At 42.5% G+C, this 24,502-nt stretch overlaps 1 protein-coding gene across 5 annotated transcripts in view; it reads right to left on the reverse strand.

Annotated features, from left to right (window-relative positions):
- The window catches only part of klf7b (Kruppel-like factor 7b), a 135,277-nt gene that overhangs the window by 33,477 nt on the left and 77,298 nt on the right, over nt 1-24,502 (reverse strand). The window lies entirely within an intron of this gene.

Genomic DNA, 24,502 nt, shown 5'->3' on the forward strand with positions numbered 1-24,502 from the left:
CGCTACATATGTGGCATCCAGTGTAACTACTGAAATAAAAAATGATGTAAATATTTATATTAATTCATAACACGGTGATGTCTGAGTCACAGTTTATAATCTGATTACTTCTGATTATTGAGATGAGAGAAAGCTACATATTCTAATCAACTAATACGTGATCAATGGTATTTTAATTCTCAGTGTTTCTAATGAGATGCATCATTTTTTTTGTGTTTTTTTTTTGTTTTTTTTGCAGAATGGGTTTTGTCAGTGTGGGTATGTTTGTCTTCAAAATTTGCCAGTAACATATTTCTGTCTGTCAGGAGACACAATTATTTAGTACACCAAGTTTAAGAGATGGAGGAAAAGCTTCCAGAGATGTTTCACACAGAGCTAACCTGATTCTTATGTTGTGGAATAATTATAATAGCTGCAATCCTAATTGGAGGCAATGGAAGCAGAAACAGTGACTGCTGGAAAATGAGTTCATTTTTATAAACTCATGCACCCAACACATAAGGAATGAGTATGTATGTTGTCCATACCGTTCAGTAATTTTACTTGCATCACATTCAGTACCTCAATAACATCACTCCATCGACAATATTATATTATATTATGCTTTCTACAGATAAAAAAAATGTGCTACATTTAACTGAAAACTACCAGGAATAAAGACTGCTGTAAGCTAGATGACGGCAACAATCCCCAGAATCCACGCAGTGCCATAAACCACTCATAAGGCTTTCAGTAAATCCCACCTAAAACGTATCTAAAAGGTCGACCTTCTTTTCGATTCAATTGTTTTCATCCCTATCCTAAAACACGTTCTCCTCCTCGGTTCATGTTAATAAATCCTAAAACAGGCGAAGTGTCTTAAACTTTCTACCGCTAACGTTCCTCGAAACAAAAAGCATGACGGATTGTTTACAGCTGAAGGAACAGACAGACGTGCAAACCCTCAAGTCAGAGTCTGCTGTACGTTTTGTCTTTGTACAGCGCACTCTTACTGACATTTGTATCTTCTTAGTGATATTTCTAAGTCTAGCTGGACGTTCCTGCAGGTTGGCAGCTAACATTCAGCCATCCAGTTCATAAAGTTAGCCTGGTGCCAAACTTTGCTCAAATGCTGTACAGTTTTTCTTTCACACTGTAAATTATCCTTTTTTTTTTTTAATTTAACACACTGAAGGGAAATTCTGATCACACAGTTATTTTCTGAAAGACTTCCCAATCCCTTGTATTAAGTGGCATCAATGGTTAACTCCTCTTGTTTTCTTACCCCTGCAGAACAATTGCTTTCATTTGGTTATTAGCTCATATTAGTCTAACGTTCCTCAGTTGTTCCTCTATTTGCTTAGGTCAAACAGTCCACATCGCCGTCAACTCAGCACTTTCCTAAAGCCTCGAGTCTCTGCTTGTGTCCAGCCGTTCACCACTTCCTTCTTTGTGCCGTGTTGGAAAGGGAACCTCGTCTTTGGCCGAAGGCCACTGGCAGCCGAGGGTTTTTTACACTGATGCCCCGGCTCTTTCTGCACGGGTCGCTCAAACTGCTGCCACACCAACATTTTTCCTGCATTTTCTCTTCTTTGGCTGCAGCCGCATGACTCCGTCTATTCGGTTTTGCAGCTTTGCTTTGCTGGGCTTTATTGATGAGACAAACCAACATATTTCATGTTCACGTCTGTCGACTGACGATAAGCTGAATTTCTTTTTCTCCCCTCCCCTTTCTCCTCATTTCTTAAGGATGCTCATTTGCATATGAATGTAAATCAAAAGATATGTCTCAGCAGTGGAGACTGGCTCACGAGGATATGTAAACGATGATAAGCGTGCATGTAACAATGTCTTTTGGAAAATGAATACTAAGGGGCGCAAAGCGAGCCTGCTTGGCCTTTTTGTCCAGATAGTTGCTTTCCTTTGTGAGCATTTGTGTTTCTTTCATTAATCTCTGGCTCTTGTACAATATCTAGTCAAGTATGCAATATGAAGCTATTGTGCTTGTCTTCATATGAGATTGTTTGCTAAGAAAAAGACTCGGAGTCCAACAGGAGATGATTAATTAGCTGTCAGATTATCTGGAGAGCAAGTTAAACAAGACAAGGTGGGAGTCAAAGCAGCACCTTTACGTGCTGGTGGGGACTTACAATAAACCACAAAGCCAAATGAGATTGTTGGAGATTTAAGCAGCAATCTGAAAGTGGTCGAACTGTAGCGTCCTTGTATGTAGTTATTTTACATGTTAATGAAAAACAGTCCCATTTATTTGTTTACTTACTAATTTTCAATAGCCAGTGTCTCCAGTTATGCTCTATTGGTATACAGCTTTCCCAAAGCAAATTGCATCAATTTTTTCACTCCTCAATAAAGTAAATAAATAAATCATGCATTCTTCTTAGTGTTTACCTAAATATAAATGTATGAAAAATGTGAAAAATCCTGTCTTAAATTTTGGAGGTCCTCGCTGAAGCTTGTGCACTATTGTGTCTTTTCAACAACAAACCTAACATCTGGCTTCATTGTTTAGTTGCTAAAAGCATAGACTTTACAATGTCGCATGAACTGCAGTATTTACCAGGGCTTCATGGTATCAAGAAAATGTGCAATTCTGACGTCACTGTGGAATATTGTGATTAAGACGTTGGTTGCCAGAGACCCAAATTGATGCTTCCTTCTAGTAGCTTTTCAGAATCATAAAAGGAGAAACAGAATATCCCAAACCCTACTTTTCTCCATGCATGACTCTGAATATGTATCGGATGTGGGCATCAAGGGCAGGAAAACACCAACAATCTGGCCAAATATATATTTTATTGTATGCAGAGCATGAGTGCAAGGCGCTTGTGACATTGCACTGTAGCACGATTGTGATTTTGCACACATCGACAAACAAAAAAAAAAACATTTGCATGGTTTTGGTGACTGCTTGGGCTGCACAGTGGCGCAGTTGGTAGAGCTGTTGCCTTGCAGCAAGAAGGTCCTGGGTTCGATTCCCGGCCGGGGATCTTTCTGCATGGAGTTTGCATGTTCTCCCTGTGCATGCGTGGGTTCTCTCCGGGTTCTCCGGCTTCCTCCCACCGTCCAAAAACATGACTGTCAGGTTAATTGGTCTCTCTAAATTCTCCCTAGGTGTGAGTGTGTGTGTGCATGGTTGTTTGTCTTGTATGTCTTTGTGTTGCCCTGCGACAGACTGGCGACCTGTCCAGGGTGAACCCGCCTCTCGCCCGGAACGCAGCTGGAGATAGACACCAGCAACCCTCCTGACCCCATTTAGGGAAGAAGGGTGTAAGAAAATGGATGGATGGATGGATGGTGACTGCTTCTTACTGATCTTTTTTTTTTTTTTTTTTTTAGGATGTGGGAAAGTATCCAAAATTGCTGCAGATCTCCTTTATAAGTGCTGAACCCATTGGAGTTCTGTACATTTTTATTTACCTTCACACACGAGAGCCACAGCCAGTGGACCCTCTGAGTGACTTCTCAAAGAATATTGAACCATCGTTTTAACTCCGAATTGAAAACAAAAATAGAAACACCTTTGTGTGTCCTGGCAGGGGCCTGAACGATGCTTGGGAGTTTGGGGGGAGGGTGAGCTGAGGTAGAGGATAGAAGGAGCCTGAGGGGGCGCAAAGAGAGAGAGAGAGAGAGAGGAAGAGAGAGAAAGAGAGAGAAAGAGAGAGAGAGATCAAATCAAACCCATAGACGGCGGTGAACGGATCGACTCTGACATCACGCGTATGACCTTCTCTTTCGTCTGTTTCTCCTACACACTGTGAATATCAGGTAACAATGACATGCAGAGCTTATGTGTGTGTCTCTGTGTGTGTGTGTAGCTGCTGGCCAACAGCTTAGACTGATAGCATGTGTAGGGCTCACCTCCTGTTCTGTCCCATAACATATGGAGAAAGGTCAAGTCAAAACACACACACACACACACAGTCACATATGGGCAGAAAGTGGATTTCAACACTTTGGATGAAAACACTGAAAACTGATTCACTGACTAAAAACTGAACAAAACTCCTTTAGAACAAAACCATAAACCTTCCAGACTGCCTCAGTGGCAAAGGCCGCTCAAACAAATTTACAAAAAGGAAACACTGCGTACACATGATTTAAGCAGGTTCTGCTGCGACTCGCTCTGTCCATCTGGTTTTTGTTCGATGTAGTGAAACAAATACTGGACTGGAAGGCTGAAGCTCCGGTACCGCCGGAGTGCATGTGACACGTTCTCAAAAGCAGAAGGCGCAAAGGCGTTATAAGCCATGCAATGTAAAAGTTCTCAAATTGATAGTGAAGAGTTTATTTGAGCAGCTTGACTTTAATGCGTATCAATTTATTACATGCTTAACTACCACAGAAAATGTATTTCACATTATAAGAAATGTATCTTATACAACTCATGCATATAGTTGAAAATTATATCCTGCAACCTTAAACCTATTTTTAATTTGTGGCTATGTTGGTACGTTTTTGTATTCCAACATTTCTTGGAGACTAATTAAAACATGGATATAATATTCCTTTAAATGCAAGCTGTATCATGAAACAATATATTTCATTTTAGATTGATTCCATAGTTGTTTTTGTCCAATATTTGAATAGATTCTATGTTCTCTGGATACTCCGGCTTCCTCCCACAATCCAACAACGTTAATCGTTCGCTCTAACTTGGTGCGAGTGTGTGTGATGCATGAATGTCCTGTGTGTCTCTGTGTTGCCCAGTGATGCACTGGTCCAGTGTGTACCCCACCTCTTGCCTAATGACTGCTGGAGATAAACACCAAGCCCCCATGTGACCCTGCAAAGGACAAGTGGGTGTAGACAATTTGCAGGTAATGGTCTACACTGTTCTGGGCTAGTGTTGAAGTCAGCTGCATGCATTTCCCAGTCATGCATTCTGCGGTACATTTAGATATAAATCAAAGTAAATTGATGCATTCAGAAACAGGACGCATCATACTTAACCTGATAAAGAGCGGCAGTATTTGAAAATAGAGGTATTCTATCATCTCTCACTGCATCTCTTTCCGTTCTCTACATGTGCGTGTGTGACTTAATATTTATCTAAAATAGCTGCCAGTGACGTGGACGCTCAGTGTGTGTGTGTGTGTGTGTGTGTGTGGGCGTGCGTGTGCGTGTGTGTGTGTGTGTGTCTTTGGCCTGCTGAGGTCTATTAATAATGAATGCAGAGAGCACAGGGTTCTGGATGGAAGCGCTAAGAGCTTTTGACAGACAAAGGATGATCGAGGACAGAGCTCCACAAACAGACTGAAGTGGATCCAGCAGGAAGACGGGGGCCGGGGGGGTGGAGGGGGACCGTCTGTGTTTACATGCAGTCTGTTATGTGACTATTACCAACATTGCCATTAGGACAATGATGAAATTAAGCCATTTACATGATTCTGCAAAGTGACACTTCCTGCTAAGTGTCGGCTTCACATGTGGTTATTGCCACATAAATGCTGCTTGAGCAACACAACATTAAACAGCTTGAAAATGGATTCAGCCAGTCTATAAAAACAGCCCAGTTATTAACATGAGCAGTATCATATTAAACTCAATTAGCGGTGTTTGTTTATTTAATTTTTTTTCCCCCACAAAATCTTTGTTTGGGGAAGGATTAATCTGGTTGCAAAAACTAACTTTATGAGGAGTTGCTTTTTATGTTTGAGTTAAACACAGACCTGGTGCATGTTGGGGGGCTCTGTGGTCGCACAGAACCTGTATGAACTGTATCTCTTCACACCTACCCAGTTTAGTACCCAGTCTCTTGTTGAGAATAAATAATTCTGTGTGTTCCTTCTATCTCATTTAGCTAGTTGCTAAGCTATAGGAAATGACATGTTAGAAAATGCAAATGAGAGCTCGAGTTAAAGGAAATGACACAATAGGGAACTCAGGAAGCTACAAAGGAAGTTACCAAGTGTTGCTTGTTGCCCTTTTGTCCCGCTAGCTCCTAAAGGCAGCATGAGAAATGGGCCGGCTGTTTTTTTTGGTCATAATAAATAGAATTCACGAATTCAACTCACTGACTTTTCTTCAACCTCGTACATCAACAACTCAGCATGGAGAATGGATTAATTCTCCACACTCTCTAGAAATACAGCACAATGTTTAGATTTAGATACGTCACAGTTTTTAGCAAAACACTGTTGAGGAAAACATTTGACATACTCTTATTCATAACTGTGGTGGATGCTCCTCCCACCACCACATCGTGTTAGTATTTTTCTTTATATTATATTCCAGTTTACGTGTTTAAGTTAGTTATTTCATTTAGATATACATTTCCTAATGGGTGCACACTTTAGTTAATGTCTGTCTGAATGGTTTACTTACACTTGTGTTTTGTTTGAGGTGCTGCTGATTCAAAACATCTGGAGGAGGAAACCTGGAGCATACCATTTGTCTTGAAAGACTGAAGGAGGAGACTTGTTTCAAGTTGTTTTTAATTAGTTAATTTTGTCACTTAAATATTCACTTATTATTGTTTCTGTTAAGTAAAAGTTAGTTTTGCTTTATTTGTTTCATAGAATGCTTTAGTTAATTTTGTATTTATTTATTCTTTTGTTATGTCCCTCAAGTGATAGATTTAGGTTACTCCACTCCCATTTAAGCAGCCTTTTGTTCTGTTAGGAAGGTCAGTTTTGTTTGTGTTCAGAGTTCAGTTGACCTCAGTTAAATTGGGCCCAAGATTGTTATTTATTCTTTGACTTATTTTTGCTTTGAATCTTTATGTTTTGTTTGCTATTTTGGAAAAATTAAACTGAATTTTTTTCTAATTTGAACTCTTTTTGTCCTCGTTTGAGTCACAATAACTATGCATTTTCTCAATCATCCTCACAATAACTTGCTGGGAAGGAAACAAAGAACAACACAATACCGAGTCATTCATAATCCATTAATTGCCTGACTGTGACAGCTGTCATGGTCTATTTTATTCAAGTGCAAGAACGTTTACAAGCTCTGAAAAGTGAAAGCGCCAAGAAAAGTTGCTCTAAAAAGATTCTACTCAACAAGCGGCGAATGGTGCGCAACAGAAACCGGCAGTCCTTCATTTATGGATATGCTATGTTAAAAAATTTTTTTTAAATGGATATACAGCATATGTTAAGACAGCACACTCAAAAAGTTCAAATTCCCACTTTCTTGAAATACAGAGCTTTAGTGTTGATTATTGGACTATTCACCGCTGAGTAATTTTGCTCTGCAGGTCATCTAAAGTTAGCACAAAAATGGATCAAATTAAGCATAACCAGGAGTGAAAAGAAAACTCCGAGACGCAATGTAAGGTTCACAAGAAACAGACAAGATTTTAGACATTTTATTTAAAAAAATGTTTATGAAAAACTCTTTATATTCTGTGTAAGCACAGACTAAGGTTTAACAAATCCCAAACTGCGATTTAAAGAATTTGCAGAACATTCAAGTGCTGATTAAACTGGCGCTTCACTTTAGCGTCAATCCGAAGCTTCAGAGCAGACGCTAACTTTAGCATAAATACCGGTCAATTGTATCCTCACAGTGTCCACAACGTTTTTATTTCATTTCTAAATTCTTCATTTCTTTTGCCTTCAGAGGAAAGAATGCTTTGTCAAGCAACATAAAAGTGGAGGCGGCTTCCTCTGTGTTTTTGTAGCAGTGTTCTCAAGCTAGCCAACTTGTCAACGCAGCTGATAAGATACTTCCTTTCCAACTTCAAAATAAGCGTTTCAAACATAGATACAACAGAGTTTTGAGCAATAAATAACTCAGACTCTTATCCAGAGCTCATCGCAGTAGCTTACATCAAAATCAAAGCAATTGGATAGTGCTATGGGAGACATAAGTGAGATTAGGAAATTTGTGATTTTTAAATTTTTGGCAGAAGTCAAAGCTGATGTGAATACTAAAACTCACTGTATGTGGTGCCCTGGTCTACTGCCATGCTGTGTCGCCGTAAATGTTGTTTTTTTAAACGTTGAACTTGTTATTATTAGAAAGATCTCTGGCAAAATAATCTAAAAGATTAAATTCATCAAGTGACAATAGAGAAACCAAAGTAAGCCTAAAGTATCAAAGAAACCCACAATAACCTCCAAAGATTACATACAAAACTGGGAACTTTTTTCAATTCATTAGTTTGTTAATGATCATCAGCATAATAGAAGCTAAAGTCAAAAGATCGTTTTAATCAAATCTTAGAACCGAATGGCATCATAAGATCAGGGGGGCCAGCAACGTTTCCTTAAACCTCTTCTGGATGTTTCTACTAGCGCACACAAACTCTTACTAGCGAAGAAAGCCTCCTTCTACGCTTCTCATCTCATTCACTCCAGTCCTTTATTTTGCTTCTCTCTTTTTATCTTTCTGTATTAGAATTTGTTTATGCAGTCCCCTCAACTCCCCCCATGCAGCTTTTAGCTTCAAATTATGTTTTTATCTTTGCCTGTTTTGTTCAAATAGGTCGTAATTAAAGTGCTTTGGCTTCCATAATCTGCTCTTTGAAGCCGTACCTCTTGATGGATCTCGCTCTCTCCATACAGAGGGGCTCTGATGGCTAATTAGCCACTCGAAAGAAAAAGCAAAAAAAAAGAGTCTCTTTATTCAAGTTAATTTGCTGATGCGGTTGTGTACACAGAGGGTGTGTATGTTTGTAAGAGTGAGAAGAGCATAATGACTTTTAACTGATGTGTGTGAATATGAGATGCTTCGTGTTCGAGAGCGTGTAAAAAAAAAAAAAAAAAAAAAAAATCAAACAGAAGCCATTGGCAGCAGCGAGCAGCTGGCTTCGGCGCACGCGAGTCTGGAGCTTCTTAGAGAAGCTGCTTGTGAAGACGCCGGAGCTCAGTGCGATAACGACAACTTAAACGTAAAGCGGCGGAAGGCTTCTGACGCTTATTACAAAATATTTTGTTCCTGATGACTTTAGAGTTAAAAGGTGGAAAATATGCACCTTTTAGGTCCATTTATTTTCCCTTTTTGTTGCCAGTTTGTGGTCAAATTGCGCCTTTGCCTATTCATATTTCCATTTTGCACGTCTAATTGAGTTTTATCCCTCGCTACTTCCATCTACTATTCATTCATATGCCATTTTCTTAATCGAGGGAGCATTATAAATGGTTACAAAATGCTCAAATCTCTTAACTCAAGTGGATATTATTATCAGAACATTTTTGTATTTTACTCTGTTCTCATTTATTTTTGTTCGTTGACTGAACTCGCTAACTCCTATAAGTGTCATGATGGTAGTTAGTAACAAGCCCACATGCAGAACACAAAACAGGAGAGGTAGTATCAGTATAAATGATTTAATAGACCACACAATATAGAGAGAGAATCAGGATGATCTGGTCCGGGGAAAAACGACAGTAACTGCAACAATAGTTCATTGTGGTTGATGAATGAAGTCTTGGAGGGGAAACTGTGTATGTCCGGGGTCTCGTTTTCGTGATGGGTCCAGGAACAACGGAGGAGTGCGGCGGGGAGCGGACAGGTAGGCTTGGGTGCCACGGAGACACGGAGGAAGGGAACGGCCGCCAGCCGTGGAGTCCAGGGAAGAATAGCAAACAACGGGGAAGTGAGTCTGGGAACTCGGGCAACCTGTGGGTATATCCACGGAGTCACGAGGGCGGTTCAAAAACCAGGAAATCCGTCAGGGTCTTGTCAAAGGATAACCTGAAGGCAAATGGAAAAAACAAAAACAGATCACTAGACGGTTCGAGGCAACAAGGAACATAGAATCAGGCTTCAGGGGGCTCAGAGGTACCGTGACTGGCTAACACTCAGGCGACGCTGGACTGGCGGCCAACTCCTTAAGTCTGTGCCGTTGATGAGGATGATCCCGAACAGCTGCGGATGATGATGCACCGCACTCCAACCGGAACCTGTCGCCATCTGGTGGTAAAGGTTGATAGGGCACACAGGAATCCCCACCATGCAGCCAGAACCCCGGAACACAACAGTACCCCCCCCTCAACGGTCGCCACCTGGCGGCCTAGACGAGGTGGAAGGCAACGAGGAACGATAGTCGGAGATAAGAGAAGGGTCTAGGATGGAAGAACCTGAGGTCCAGGATCTTTCCTCCGGACCGTAGCCCTCCCAATCGACGAGGTACTGCCAGCCGCGACCTCGCCGACGGGAGTCCACGATCCGGCGGACGGTGTATGCCGGATGACCATCAATGTCACGGGGGGGTGGTGGGGGTTCGGCTGGAGGGCAGAGCGTGCTGGTCTGGACAGGTTTGATCTGGGACACATGGAAGGTGGGGTGGACGCGGAGGGAGGCGGGCAAACGGAGACGGACAGCAGACGGACTGATAACGGTTTCAATGGGGAAGGGACCTATGTATCGGGGGGAGAGCTTCTTGGAGATGGATTTGAGTGGAATGTCCCGTGAAGAAAGCCATACCTGTTGACCTGGGATGTATGTGGGTGCTGGTCTTCTCCTTCGGTCAGCCAGGCGCTTATTTCTATCAGCCGTGTGGTTGAGATTACTGATAATGGTGCTCCAGACTCTCTGACAACGGCGGATGTGATGACGGACTGAGGTGACCGAAATATCCTTCTCCTCTGAGGAAAGAAGAGGGGGTTGATACCCAATGGAGGCCTCAAACGGGGACATACCGGTAGCTGCTGAGATGTGGCTGTTGTGAGCGTACTCCACCCAAGGGAGGAATTGGGACCAGTCAGAGGGATTGGTGGAGGTGAAGCAACGGAGGGTGGTTTCCAGATCCTGGTTGAGCCGTTCAGTTTGACCGTTGGTCTGGGGGTGAAAGCCGGAAGAGAGTGAGACAGATGCATTGAGAGCCGAACAGAAACTTTTCCAAACCTGGGAGATGAACTGAGGACCTCGGTCAGAGAGGATGTTTTGTGGGATGCCATGGAGTCGGAAAACGTGTTTGATTAGGAGCTGAGCGGTTTGAAAAGCTGTGGGTAATTTACGGAGCGGAACGAAGTGGCAGGCCTTGGAGAAACGGTCGACGATGGAGAGGATGGTGGTCATGCCCTTGGAAGGAGGCAGGCCGGTAACAAAATCTATAGATATGTGAGACCATGGCCGTTTGGGAATGGGAAGAGGTTGCAGGAGACCAGATGGTGGTTGGTGAGAGGTTTTATTTCTGGAACAGGTGGTGCAGGCTTGGACATACTCACTAACATCTTTATGGACAGAAGGCCACCAAAACTTGCGGTTGATGAGTGCGATGGTACGGCTTATTCCGGGATGAGCAGAGAATTTAGAGGCATGGATCCAGTGGAGAAAACGGGCTCGGACTGAAACAGGAACGTAGAGCTTGTTGGGTGGACAGGTGTGGGGTGCAGGTTCGGTTAACTGAGCTTGTTTAATGATGTCCTCAATCTCCCAGGTAACTGTGGCGACTGTACAACTGGGAGGAAGAATAGTGGCTGGGGCCTTCTCGGAATCATCAGGTGAATACAGGCGGGAAAGTGCGTCAGGTTTAATGTTACGGGAACCAGGGCGATATGAGATGGAGAGATTGAATCGAGAGAAAAAGAGAGACCAGCGAGACTGACGTGGGTTGAGCCTCCGGGCAGACTGAAGACTGACCACAAGTTCTTGTGGTCGGTCCAGACCAGCACCGGAAGCTCTGCTCCCTCCAGCCAATGTCTCCATTCTTCTAGCGCTAGTTTTATGGCTAACAGCTCCCGATCTCCCACATCATAGTTTCTCTCAGGGGGTGATAGTCTGCGGGAAAAAAAGGCACATGGGTGAGTCTTATTGTCGCGAGGAGAGATCTGAGATAAGACTGCACCAACTCCGGTGTCTGAGGCGTCGACTTCGACAATGAACTGTCGGGATGGGTCTGGCTGAATCAGGATAGGTGCGTTGGCGAAGAGGGCCTTGAGGCGTGAGAACGCCGCTTCTGCCTCCGGAGTCCAACTAAAAGGGATTTTGGAAGAGGTTAGTGCAGTTAGTGGTAAAGCTGTCTGACTGTAGTTTCTGATAAACCGGCGGTAAAAGTTTGCAAATCCGAGGAAACGTTGGAGTTGCTTGCGGGTTTCGGGCGTGGGCCACTGCAGTACCGCCTGGATCTTTTCCTCCGCTGGCCGTACCTGTCCGCCCCCTAGTACGAAACCCAAGAAGGAAATGGACGGCTTGTGGAACTCACACTTCTCAGCTTTGACAAAGAGCTTGTTTTCGAGAAGTCTCTGGAGAACCATGCGAACGTGGCGTTTGTGTGTTTCTAGATTCGGTGAATAAATAAGAATGTCATCCAGATAAACGAAAACAAAGATGTTCAGAAAGTCTCTTAAAACATCGTTTACTAATGCCTGGAAAAATGCAGGCGCATTGGATAAGCCAAATGGCATAACGCAGTACTCGAAATGGCCAGTAGGGGTCTTAAATGCAGTCTTCCACTCGTCACCTTTGCGTATGCGCAGAAGGTGGTAGGCGTTTCTCAGGTCGAGCTTGGAAAACACCGTAGCACCATGCACTGGTTCGAAGGCAGATGATAATAATGGCAGGGGATACTTATTCTTGACAGTAATACTATTTAACCCCCTATAGTCAATGCAGGGTCTCAGGGATCCATCTTTCTTCCCTACAAAAAAAAATCCAGCTCCCATAGGGGAAGATGAGGGGCGGATTATACCGGCTGCCAAGGACTCTTTTAGGTATTTCTCCATTGTCTCTCTTTCAGGTCGGGAGATATTGTATAGGCGGCTGGCGGGTAACGGAGCACCCGGCAGGAGATCAATGGCACAATCATATGGACGGTGAGGAGGGAGAGAAAGAGCCTTGGACTTACTGAACACAGGAGCGAGGTCGTGGTATTCAGCAGGGATTGTGGAGAGATCGACCGGGTCCGTCTCCTGGGACTCAGCCGATGAAGGACCTGGGGGAACAGCTGACCGGAGACAAGATGAGTGACATGAAATGGACCAGGATTCTAGGTGCTTTTCGGTCCAGTTTATTTGTGGGTTGTGAAGTTGTAACCAGTGGAAACCTAAAATTATGGGGGAATTGGCTGATGAAAATACAAAAAATGAAATAAACTCACTGTGGTTACCAGAAATGATGAGGTGAAGTGGTTTGGTTTTATGGGTGATGTGTGGCAGCGTTTTACCATCTAATGCAGTGACTCGCAGTGGAACAGGTAGTGGTTCGGTCTCTATTCTCAATTGTTTAACCAGGGAATCGTCGATCAGATCTTGTTCGCAACCGGAGTCGATTAGGGCGGATAGAGAAAATGACTGGGTCTGAATCAGAATGGTTGCAGGCAGCAATAGTCGAGGAGAGTCCTTTTCGTTGGGATGGTCCGCCAACCTCCTCGCCTCTACTGGCGGACCGGGAGGTTTAAACGAACGGGACAACTAGCTAGGAAATGACCCGGGGAACCACAATAAATACAGAGTCGGGCCGAAATGCGTCGCTGGCGCTCTTCAGGAGTCAGGCGAGTTCGACCTAACTGCATGGGCTCGGGTTCATGGGAGACTCGGGGCGGAGAACCTGTAGAAGGGGGAGCGGAGCCACCGAGGTGTTTAAATGGTTGGCTCTTGTGACCCAAATCTCTCCTACGGGACCGGATTCTATTATCCAGTCGGATGGTCTGGCTAATTAATTCCTCTAGGGTCCTTGGTTCTTCAAGAGTGGCCAGCTCATCCTTAATGTTTTCATTTAGCGCGTTATAATATGCGCTCTTAAGCGCGGCTGGGTTCCAGCCTGTCGTCGCAGCCTTGATGCGGAAATCAACAGAAAAATCTGCCACAGTTCTATTTCCCTGTTTAATATTCCATAATTCTCTGGAATTAAATGACTGATCAGCATCGGGACAAAACACCTGTCTGAACTCTTTTATAAATGCATCAAATGAACAGCCATAGCATGCTGGATCAGGGAAACGAGCTTCGGCCCATAACAAAGCTTGTCCCGACAATGAGGACAGGACGTAAGCAATCTTGGAACTGTCGTACGGGAAGCTTCTTGGAGAGTGATTAAACATTATAGAGCATTGGAGGAGAAAACCATTACATTTATTTCGGTCACCTGTGAATCTTTCGGGTGTAGGTGGACGGACCTCTGAAAACGTGGATTGGATCTCCGGGACTGGGTTTGAGACAAGAGCTGAGTCAGAAGCTGGAGCGGGATCTGGAGGAGAAGTTTGAGGGGCTGAGCCTCGAAGGAAACGGGTTAATTCAGACAGTTGTAGGTTAGTTTCAGTTTGGATTTTACTTAATTCTCTTAATGCGTTTTCATGAGTTTGTAATACGGATTGTTGTTCGGCTAGGGCTCTCCGGATTGCGTCTGCTGGACTGATTTGTTGGCCTGAGTGTTCTGTCATGATGGTAGTTAGTAACAAGCCCACATGCAGAACACAAAACAGGAGAGGTAGTATCAGTATAAATGATTTAATAGACCACACAATATAGAGAGAGAATCAGGATGATCTGGTCCGGGGAAAAACGACAGTAACTGCAACAATAGTTCATTGTGGTTGATGAATGAAGTCTTGGAGGGGAAACTGTGTATGTCCGGGGTCTCGTTTTCGTGATGGGTCCAGGAACAACGGAGGAGTGCGGCGGGGAGCGGACAGGTAGGCTTGGGTGCCACGGAGACACGGAGGAAGGGAACGGCCGCCAGCCGTGGAGTCCAGGGAAGAATAGCAAACAACGGGGAAGTGAGTCTGGGAACTCGGGCAACCTGTGGGTATATCCACGGAGTCACGAGGGCGGTTCAAAAACCAGGAAATCCGTCAGGGTCTTGTCAAAGGATAACCTGAAGGCAAATGAAAAAAACAAAAACAGATCACTAGACGGTTCGAGGCAACAAGGAACATAGAATCAGGCTTCAGGGGGCTCAGAGGTACCGTGACTGGCTAACACTCAGGCGACGCTGGACTGGCGGCCAACTCCTTAAGTCTGTGCCGTTGATGAGGATGATCCCGAACAGCTGCGGATGATGATGCACCGCACTCCAACCGGAACCTGTCGCCATCTAGTGGTAAAGGTTGATAGGGCACACAGGAATCCCCACCATGCAGCCAGAACCCCGGAACACAACAATAAGTCAACTGATCAAGTAAGGATAAAAAGCAATACAGCTTTTTATACAATACGAACAATACAATACAATAGATGCTGACCAAAGTATAGATTATAGGATATTAGTTGAATCATTGGTTGTTATATCGGGTGTGGACCAGTTGCCCGTTGTGACATTTTGTTGGTTCATTTCATATTCAAAAACACTGGGAACAAAATTGACAAAAGAGAATTCCACAAAATGGTATTCAGGATCAAAACGAACAACATCCGCTATAACTTCTACTTTAGTTAAAAGAACATTAGTTATGACACTTCCTGAGTTTTAAAGTTTCATGTTTCATGTTCATGTTTGTTTCAATTCACAGACAAGGAAGAGCTGTCTGTTAAATCTTTTTAAAAATGACTTTCTGCAGTCATTTAGATATATATGTGTTGCATGGTAGATTTTTTCATTTTCATTGTTCCTGGGATTATAATACAAGTTCTTTTTATCCTTTAATTCATTCGCAAAGCGCATTACCATTCTGTTGCTTCAGCCGAACCGATTGTATTGCAATCGAATCTTATTCTATTGAATCATAGCGGTGACCAGGAGGGAAATGGGTATAAAAATAAAATGAATCACATGAAATATCCGGCTGCTTCTAATTTACCTGTAAAATGTTGGATTGCTGCCGGTGTATTGAGATTTGCATCATTTTCCAATCCTAATCCGTCTCACTTTTGTCCTCATCCTACCATGCGATGGATTTCAGACTGGTGTTACGGTAACTGTTAGCAGAATAATTATTTATTACAACGGACAGATGTCCAACAATCTTAATAGAAATTCAGCCATTTTAAAAAAATGTGTTTCTATAATGTGGTCATCATTTTTACCTCTTCAGGTTTCCACTAACAGGCATTCAGGACCTGGCTAGCTTGATTCAAGTCAGGCATACGGACAGTACTGGGTTACCGGGAGATAGGCCCGGGATTATCACTGATGCTGAGGTCCACCACAAAGGTTTCCTATTGGGTTTTACATCTGCGAAGCACACCGTTGCCCGCCTGCCTCTGCTTCATACACGTCTCATTGTGTCCCACATCATGGAAACGAGACACAGACCAAAAGGGAGGAGGGTGGAAAAATGCCTTTTGCCCTGTTGTGGAAATAAAACGGCATGGATGATAAGCCTGAACCTCTGCAGGCTCATGGACGGCTGCCATTCTGGACGGCTCCAGCCTCATGCCTGCATTGTAGCCGTCCCAAGGCTTTCCAGCCTGGATTACTCCAACTGGACAGCGACCATCTCAAGCTGCCTCTGCTAACTGGCTGGTCGCTGCTTCCAAAACCAGTGAAAGGCAAAACTGAAGCCCTGCAGTATACGATTTCACCTTCTTCATCACTGCTTAAGTGCTTTAACCTGTTGGCTATTCTTTAACATTCAGCAACAAACCCTATTAAATCCTGGCAGACTTGTGGTCTTTTGATAAGAAACACCTGGGAGTTTTTAATATGAGGCATCAGTTTAATTCTTATCACCAGGACGGTGTGAAATAATAATAATAATAATAATAATAATAATAATAATAATAATAATAATAATAATAATAATAATAATAATAATAATAATAATAATAATAATAATAATAATAATCCATCCATCCATCCATCCATTTTCTTACACCCTTCTTCCCTAATGGGGTCAGGAGGGTTGCTGGTTCCTCTCCAGCTACGTTCCGGGTGAGAGGCGGGGTTCACCCTGGACAGGTCGCCAGTCTGTCAACTAACACAAAGACATACAAGACAAACAACCCTTCACACACACACTCACACCTAGGGAGAATTTAGAGAGACCAATTAACCTGACAGTCATGTTTTTGGACTGTGGGAGGAAGCCGGAGAACCCGGAGAGAACCCACGCATGCACAGGGAGAACATGCAAACTCTAATAATAATAATAATAATAATAATAATAATAAAAGACTGGTAGTCTTACAAAATCCCAATCTGAAGAACACTCTTGATTATGTCACAATGTTTGGGACATATTGTAGCTGGGAATGCTGGGAATGCTGGGAATGACTGTTTAAACAGTGATGATTTTTAATGATTTCAACTAAACCCAGAAATAAAGCTCTGAACATAATCATTGTTTGGTCTTGATTGATTTGTAGTGAAGTGGACATATGGAAGCAATGACTTCAGAATAAGTTTTATAAATATCACATGATGCTGTTTGGTTGATCTGTCTGGACTGATGAAGATTCACTCACTTTTGCACCGCAAATGCTTGAAGTGGCTCCAACGGAAGGTCAGCTTGACCTATTTTTTGATTAATTCACCTAGGTACTGTCATTTTTAACATTTTGCAGTGATATTAGTGTAAAATGTAACGTAGTTCTGTGGCAGTAGCACAGGGTACATTTTACACCCTTCGCTTTACTACAAAAAAATTATTGCAGCATGAGTGATGTGCACATACAGTAAATTAAAGACAATATTTGAGGTTTCACAAAATGCGCTCAAAATCTCAATGCTGAGACCCACAAAGTGCTCATTTTGACAACACATTTGATTTTTTCTTTAGCTAAAATGTGGTCACATTTGGTCATCATAAGCCACTCAGACCAAAATTCAGAGAAAACAACACAAACACAAACACAAACACATCTACTCTGGATCTGCTGAGGTCACTGATGGACCTGGCGCGCTTTCAAATCATGCACCCGGGATTAAAGAACAAAGAGCTTGTGGCCTACAATTCCCAGCATTCAATTTGGGAAGACAGAAAGGCAGCTGGACTCTTTCAATGCATTCAGTGTTTTAAACACAAGCACAGTTCAGTCATCGTCACCCACATCAGGTTATTATCTAGCGGCTGCAAATTTCTATAACACAGGAAGATATTTAGTGAAATGGATTTAAAGGTCGATGTGAATTTGGAAAACAAATAAAAAGCCATATTTGTTGTTTCAAACAACGTCAGACTCCCTTTTTCCAAATGACTAAAATACATTCCCTTAAATATTTTCTTCTCATTTATACTAATTTGTCAAAATTGCAAACATTTCTGTGGCAGTGCAAGACAGGAGAATCTCAAGGCAGATTTTGTCAGGAACAAAAAGGTCACGATCACACAAGCTAAAAAAATACTAAAAATAGTCCTTACATCACGTAATATACCTTCTTTAACCTAAGAGAGGTAAATAAGTACCATCATAATACCAAGCAGAGTGGAAAAGATGCTGCAGGTTCCTCTAACAGACAGAAACAGCGAATATATCAAATTGTTATAAGTGACAGCAACACAGAAGAAGACAAAGTACAGTGATGTGACAGTGACAGAGGTGACTGTTGTTTTGAACACCTGTGTGTGTGTGGGTGGGTGTGTGTGTGTGTGTGTGTGTATGTGCGCTCCCAGTGCGTTCAGCTCTCCTCTCACTCTGCGTTGATTGAAAACACAGCGTGATAAAACGGAGAGTCCTGGGAGGCCTGATTTGAAAAGCAGGAGGAGGCTTCAATAAAAAAAAAAAGAGGTTAATGGAGACGAGACCTGACGGAAGAATGTAGTGACACAAAAACATCCGCTCAGACTTTTATCTGGGAGATTAGTCTGGACCGGCTGGACGCGCCCCGATGTGAGGGCGGCAGCGAACGCACACGGGCTTTATGTCCGTCGCCTGCCGGACTCAGTCATACACGACTCTGTGAATGTTGAAAATAACATGGAGGAAAGTCTTCGGGAGACATCTGAACATGATTCCTGGTCGATAGCACTAAAGTCAGCTTGATGTCGCTTTCTGGTTGCAAATGTGAAATAGGAACAATTGTTTTCAACTTAATCATTTCACCTGGAAAATGATTAAATTAAATTATATAATATTGCTCTTATACTTCACCAATTTCTCACTGACTCCTTAGTACCGTATAAGCATGTACTTTACACTTGAATTTTTCAGATGCAAATTTAAACCGAGCGTCTATGATGACATCATTCCTCTCTGAGATGAAGATTGCATTGCTGTTCCACAAATTTACCATTTAAGTGTCTTTTTAAATTTTCTCAAAGCACAGTTTGTTTCTCTGCATCCAACTTGCTGGACTGAAGTGGACCTGCTCCTCACGTGCCACCTACAGGAGAGACACGAAGCAGCAAGTGAATCAACACTTCATCTAAAATTAGGACTTCTGATTGGAAAGATACCAGAGAGCCAATTAAAAGTGGTGGAAAAACAAGGAAAGAACGATAAGCCAATGAGAGAGACTGCAGAGGAGCGACTGAAGACAGACCGATTTGGGCTTTTATTGCTCACACACACACAGCTTCACCTTTGACCTCTAGCCTCAGCCAATTAAATTTTAATCAACAGTGTCTGATGGAGGAGAGCACTCAGACCCTCCTGCTGTGCAGCTGCTTTTGCTCTCTGCCTTTCTTTCTGTCGTCTCTCTATTCTCTCCATCTTTTCCTGCCTTTGAGCCTTCTCACCTCCATAAACCTTCACACACGCACGCACGCACACACACACACACACACACACACACACACACACACACACACATCACTCTTTCCTTCCTCATTAAAAAATTAAAGGTCACCAATACTTCTTCCCCCCCTCCTCTTTTCTTCTTCCTTGCGTTCCTGTCCGCTTATCCCCCGGCCCAGAGACATCTGCTCAAGTTATCAAAAAAACCAAAAACAAAAAAAACCACTCTTCCCAAGTTAAATCATGACATTTGGACCAACATCACATATTATCTGAGGTCAGTCCATGACTCGACAAACAAATCACTTTAACTCGATGTCGCTGAACGCTGAATGCTCCGGACAGCCAAACCCCATTTTTCTCAGACAGCGACACTGAAGCAAATTCAACAATAAACGGGCAGCTACAAACTATGCATCAAATCTAAAGTTTCGTCACTATTGCCTCCGGGTAAAATCGTCACTTATGTTCACAGACAAAATGGAACATATTTACAGCTATTCAGTAAAAGAAGAAAAAGAAAGAAAGACAACTATAACTGGAGACTTTATGGTAAATGTTAAAGTCTAGTAGCAAAAAGCTGTTAGCGCTGCTGCCTGCCAGCAAGGATGGATGGATGGATCTATTATTTTCCAGCATATAATGGTTATAGAATAGCACAAAGTCTAATTCCTACTTCTTAGTCCACTCTGCTGTCCACCTCGGTTTCTTCAACTCGACCTGCCCAGGTAGGACTGCTAATGTGTGTCTCTGCGAAACTCAGATGTTTGAAATCGCATTTGATTTTTGCGCCAACAGGAACAATAATCCTCCAAGTCGAACATACAGCAGATGAAGAAAATGAAAAGGTTACATCAAGAGAACAAGGCAGAAAAACAGCAATAATAACGACAAAAAAAGAATGTTTTAAAGAAATACAGAGGAGATTTTTACTGTTTTCAGCAAATCAGTTATTTTACAGACAGTAAAGGAAGCAGCACAGGCCAGTTCCATACTGAATGTTACTGGAAAGTTCACTTATTCCACTGATCAAGTCATTAAGTAAAACACCATCATGCAGTTTAATCACACCAATGTTTTTTTTTTAACCCTTCATTTCTGCTGTGACGACTGTCAGCTTACAGCGAATAAAAACAAAGCTTCCATAAGACCAATAAAAAACTAATTTATAATGCAGTGGTTATTTTTAAACGGTGCTTCAAATTTGCCAAAGGAGCCTCAACAATATTTTAAATTACTGAATATAACTTTCTATCTCAGGAGAAAAACAGTTTAAGACAAAGATAGTATTAAAGGAGCGCTTGCTAGTTGGTGGCTAGTGTCCACAGAGAGGTATGTCAACACCTCAATCAATCAGTCAATCAATCAATCAATCAATCAATAGCTCATTACCAGGACTTTTCCAAACTCACATTAACATTACATCCTGTTTTATTCATTCATAAAGTCAATATTAACAAGTGTTTGACTATTTTCTTTGCTCTACTAATGCGTTTTCACATGTATAATGAAGTACTTACACAGTAATATTCAAAAGTAATTTATAGCAGTCAGTAGCAACATGGTCTGTGCTTTTACGATTCAATGTTGACGTGTTAAGTTAGGGGAAATTTGTCCGATTAATTCAGAGTCATTCAGAGGATGCAGGAAACGTCTGTACAAAAACACTTGTGAATAAGATTTTTTTGAATGACTCATGGGTCCGACTACGGGCGAACGTTAACTATAACTCCTCTGGAAAACCAGCGGGTAGTGAATTTCAAAAAGAGTTGAGGAGCAGCCAGAGCAAAACGAAAACACGGAAGATCTTCAGAAAACTTTTTACAGCACCGTAAATCAGAGAGCGAGCTGACAAGAGGGCCAGGGCAAAGAGAGAGGAGCCTCGCTGCAGAGCCATCTGCTTCTTCAGCACCAAGGACAGCGCCGCAGATTTATCTATAGGCTGCAGAGTCTGGGCCGGCTGCTGATACTTCAGGGTCACTGGCAGGAGCTGGATTATAACGTGCACAAACACCAGTCAGATGGAGGTCAGGCAGACCAAACAAACCCCTCCACCCTGGAAATATCTCTGCTGAGAGCTGACAGAAAAGAGGAGGAGGAGGAGGAAGCTTTTTGGCATTTAGTTTCTTCCATAAATGCAGATCGAAAATTATACATTAATACTTTATAAAAAAACAAAACAAAAAAACAAACACATTTCACTTCCATACAAAATTACAGCAAAGGGCAGACATGTATGGCTATTTAAGTAAAAAGAAAAAAGAAAGAAGCTCAATCTCTGTTGGTGAGGAGATGTAAAAATAAATTTCAAAAGCTGCCACAGATGGGCTTACAGTAGCTCTGGACTTTGACTGGGCCATCCAAATACGCCATGTCTAATCAAGTCTCACCAGCTTCTGTGTTGGTGCTCAACCAAATCAGTCACAGAGCATGATGCTGCCACTACCATATTTCACCCAGGAGGGTTTTTCAGGGTGATGAGCTGTGCCAGTCTTTTCCACACATCTTGCATGAATGCGACAACGTTGAACTCCAGGCAAAAAATACTGAAGTGTGAGGTTCTACCATGATAAAATGTTCTTCCAGACGTCTTTGTGTATGTTACTGGATGGGGGGGAGAAGTGAAAACAAAAGGTGGTGGGAGCTGAGATGTGATTGGACAGAAACAAACACACAGAGGACGAGAAGCAGGAGTGTATGCTGTGTAAATAATGAGCTCTTCGGAGTGATTCAGTCGGCTCTTCTGGCAGAAACAGAGCTCAGAGGCTGAATAATGTCCTCAGGAAAAAACCAGGACACACACTGGATACGGGGAAAAGTAAAGCAAACCCTTTCTCCCTGCGAAACAAATTACGTCTCTGACGCTACAGAGCCGGCTCGGCGTGTTGATTTAAATTGTTATGCTTTGGAACAGGCACTAAGCAGGAAAATCCATCTTTCTCTCCCTCTGTCAACCAAACACACACACACACGCTCACACCGTTTTTACTGTCCGTGATAATTAAATACGAGGACATAAAATTAATTACCAGCTTAATCACACAGAGCTACACACCCAAATACACACAGCGCTGTAACACGGCAGGTACAGCCTTTTAATTCGAGGAATAATTTAATACCGCTTAACCGGGCTTTTGGCCTTTCCCCGTCTCCCTCCGTCTGGGTGACTGTGTGTGTGTGTGTGTGTGTGTCCTCATCATTTCATTAATTGGCTGGAAGGGAAGTACTGAAATCTGCGGCAGAATCATCTGCTGCTCTGTCTGTTGTGCTTTCTGTTAATGAGGCGACTCTCTCTGCGACTCTCCTGTCTGTCATCCGTCACGTCGGACGGCCCGTCCTTCCTCCACCATGAGGCTAATGCCCGGGCTGGAAAAAAGATGATGGGCTTATTGTCCACATATTACACACACACACACGGTGACGGCAGCTGAACACAAACCGTCATGATCTGTTGGATCGCTACTCAAGCTTAGTAATTTTCTGCTTTGCTTTTACATTTGTGTGGCTGGTTTTACATCACTTCCTGTTTATTTATTATGTTGCCTGGTTTACTTTCCTTCACTTTCTCAGTATTATGCTCTCCCACAGCTAAATGCTCGCTGGTTCGGTTCAGTTACTCCACAGGCTGGTTTGCCCTTGTTTTCTGTTATTTAAACAAACTTTTACTAAAATACAAAAGAAAAGTATTTAATCAGAATAAATACTTCCAGTGTTTCTTTAAAAAAAAAAAAAAAAAAACCTTGTCAAGAAAAAAACAAAAAATCAAATTAGATTTTGGTAATTAATAAGCCGTCTTCGGTTCTTTTTTTTTTTTTTTCTTGCTCTGTGCTTTCCTTAAAAAAATACTTAAATGTTACAATAAAATCCTTCATTAACTTCCGTCTCACTTTTCCTGGGTTGTCTTTGGTAATTTAAATTTCTGCCGTCCCTGCTGGGATCATTAAAGTCAGCTCCCGTTTAATTTGAGGGTAAATCACCGGATAAATCCCCTCCCTTCCTTCTTCCCACAGGTTTCATCAGCCAGGCTGTTTCGGACGCTCGCAGCACCGAACGACTGTTTTCCTTTTCCTCCATCCTCTCTCCGTCTCTCTCCGAGGGCTTTAGCTCACTTCCATTAACACCACAGTTCGAGAGCCACGGAGTAAAACTAAACATTTACCACTTGAGCGCCTAAAAGTCGTTGACTCCGGCGCTTTGATGAAAGTAAATGTGAAGAGGTAAAGAGACGCTTGTGCCGAGTGGCTTGATAAAAGCTCAGCGCGGATCCGTGATGGAAGACGGAGATGAGATGAACGTAAACAACGACGTCAACGTCAGTCGGGTTAGGCGGAGCAGCATGGAGCCGGCTGCTGATTCACAAATTCACTCACTGACATTTAAAAGGCTGCAGGGGAGAGAGAGCGCTTTGGGTAGTCAAAAAAACAAAACAAAAAAAACAACTAAAAACTAAAAGAGGGTTTAAGAATGACAGAAGTCCTACTGTTCTCATCACAAAACCCATCACATTAGTTTTTCTCGGCTGCTCTCTCATTACTTTATAAAAACTTGCCTGCTCCGACAGTGACTTCATTTAAAACCGTCGCAACCTGCTGAGAGTTATGGAGGTTTTGACAATTACTTAATCACGTCTCCTCAATTGGCAAAGCACAAGAAATAATTAAAATAAATAAACCCTCGATGCCCTGGCGAGTTGATTCAAATTTAAAGCAGCTTATAGATTTCTTCTTCTTTTTTTGTCTTTTGTCACACTTAGATGTTTCATATATAATGAATTAAAATCAGAATAAATACAGGAACATCTCAACAAACAATGAATTTATTTTGTGGATGGGGGGGAAATGCTATCCAACCTCGCATTGTGTGAAAATTACTCCAGTTGGTAAATCAAAATTTTATGTTTTCTTCCCACTGACGACAACCTGGTCTGATAGACGTCCCACCTGCAGAATGAAAAACTCAAACAGAACCCAAATGGCAACAGGAAGGACACCAGGCGCAAATTCACGCCAGCCTTATTCAGTCTGCTTTGCTCACTCTCTGTTTTTTTTTCTAGAAAAAGC

This window comes from Gambusia affinis, linkage group LG11 (genome assembly GCF_019740435.1).
Source record: "Gambusia affinis linkage group LG11, SWU_Gaff_1.0, whole genome shotgun sequence".
In the NCBI taxonomy this organism is placed as follows: Eukaryota; Metazoa; Chordata; class Actinopteri; order Cyprinodontiformes; family Poeciliidae; genus Gambusia; species Gambusia affinis.